A 2410-nucleotide genomic window follows, 5' to 3' on the forward strand; every position below is an offset into this window, starting at 1 on the left:
AGAAAAAAGTAAATAAAGGGTGACACGTAGATATGTTATCGAGGTTCGGCCAACTGCCTACGTCCCCGCCTTGGCTAACCAGCACAAGAATTATCACAATAACTTGCTCACTTAAACGGGTGGAGCGGCACCTATACAAACCAGGTCAAATTACCACAGGGCTGACCTCAACCTTTACACCAATCCTTACCGGGCTGGATTACCGCCCCCTCAGGCCACGCCTGGAATCTCTCAAATATACAAAAAAATGGTACAATATATGGGTGCTTTCATGTAAAGCAGATTTGTACCACAAATGCGCACAAACACAAACACCACAGATGATTTAAAATGTAAGCTCTGTGTGGTCTTAATATTTCAACTCTTAACTATGTTTTCTATCAGTGTAGTAAGTACGTGAGAGTGTCAAACAAGCAATCTGTGTATCTCAAGGTATTTCAATCAAATGTTCACACAGAATATCAAATAAGCCTCAAGAATATCAATCAATATAATATCTCAATCATGGGAGTATGTATATGCTTGGATTGCAAAATATATAGGATCTTTGTTTTTTAGAAAAAATATTTGAGTGAATAAATATTGCAACAAAGATGTTTCACCTCAAACACAAATATCTCCTCAAATGGTTTTCAAAATAAAGAGCAATAGATATTTGTAAATGATTTTGAAAATATTTCGCAACCAAAAGCAAAAATGGGCTTCTTACGATATTGCAACAAATATGCAATCTTAGAAGACCTAGTAAAGTCTTCTTAGGATGAACTTATTGGCTAAGTACCCTAAGAATCCTTTTGGTTCAACTCTCAATAAAAATATATCAATCTCACAACCAAGAGAGAGTAAACCTTCCTATCTAAGCACTCAAGAATACTTACAAATGATTTTACGAGTATTGAATGTAAGCTAGAGTGTATTTGGAAGAGTATGAGCAAATGTGAATCAAAAGAAAGTATTTTTACTTGAGAGAGATTTTCTTAATCTTTTTGCTAATCGATGCTTAATCCACCAAATGAAAGAGTATATATAGACATACCAAAGTTTTTGACCATTGGAGACCTATTAGGGATTGTTAGAAAAGTTCAATGACGTTTAAAATATTTTAACCCCGTTTAACGATTTTAACTGCGATAAAAAATTAGGTGCAACCCGAGAGGTCTGGTCGACCAGAAATGTTTCGATCGACCAAAATTCATATGGTTTGGTCGACCGAAGAGTTTTTGAACTGAGGTCTCGGTCGATCGGAAATGGGCGATTTTCTAAATTTCTGAGGTTCGGTCGACCGGGTCTTTTTGAACTGCCTAGTTCGGTCGACCAGGCCACTAGGAATTCTCCCGAGGACCCTCCGATCGACCAGGTAGTTGGAGTACAAAAGTTGTCGGTCGATCGGGAGGTCAAAATGTTGACTCTCAGGTGGTTCGGTCGACTGGGGTCAAATGAACTGTAAGGGCTCGGTCGACCAAATGGTCAAATTTTGACTTAGGAAGGTTTCGGTCGATCAGGGCTTCTTGAACTACATGTTTCGGTCGACCAGGTGGTCAAAATGTTGACCAAAAAGGGTTTTGGTCGACCAGGGCCTTTTGAACTATCTGTTTTGGTCGACCAGGTGGTCAAACTTTGACCCAGGGAGGTTTCGATCGACTAGGCCAAAATGAACTGGTTGTGCTAGTCGATCGAAAGTGCATCATGTGTGCATTTTGGTTGTGTATCGAAATAAACAAGCCATATTCAAGTGCCTAACAAATATATGTGTAAATGTGTGTGTCCTAAGGTCACTTGGGGGCCAATTTGAAGACACTGAAAAAGTCCGGTGTCGGTCGACCGAAGGGAATACCCTAAGGTCTTTCTAAGGTCATTTTTTATTTGTATTTGGTTTGACCTTACAAAATAAATCATGCATGTGATGTGTGTGCTTAATACAAACCGAATACCGTATTTACTATTACAAACAAATTCACTAAAAAAATATTACAATTAAGAGCATGAATTTGTCTTCAAGCTTTGAGCTTTCACGCGCCATTTGATGATATGCTAATATGAACCTGCACATGAACTAGATATTTATTAAATACAGGAGTATTTGTCATTATCAAAATCGGGCATGACCTATAAGGTCAACAGTAACCACTTCCAAGACCTTTCACCCAGCCCCCCGCTTGTCGCCCAAGCACCTGGGAAGTGATCTCAAAATCTGCCATTTGTTGACTCCCCTCTGAAACAGGTGCATCCCTTAGCTCGACCATCCGTGCCTAATTTCAATCAAGAAAATGATAAAAAGGAATAAGTAAGACTACAACTTTGATGTTTTGAATAAAGTAATAAACTAAATCTTTTGCTTCACTTACATGTCGATCCTGCGCACCCTCGCACCACTCCCCCGATCGCCATTGGTGTGTTCTCTGATATATAT

The sequence above is a fragment of the Malania oleifera genome, chromosome 7 (assembly GCF_029873635.1).
Source record: "Malania oleifera isolate guangnan ecotype guangnan chromosome 7, ASM2987363v1, whole genome shotgun sequence".
Lineage (NCBI taxonomy): Eukaryota > Viridiplantae > Streptophyta > Magnoliopsida > Santalales > Ximeniaceae > Malania > Malania oleifera.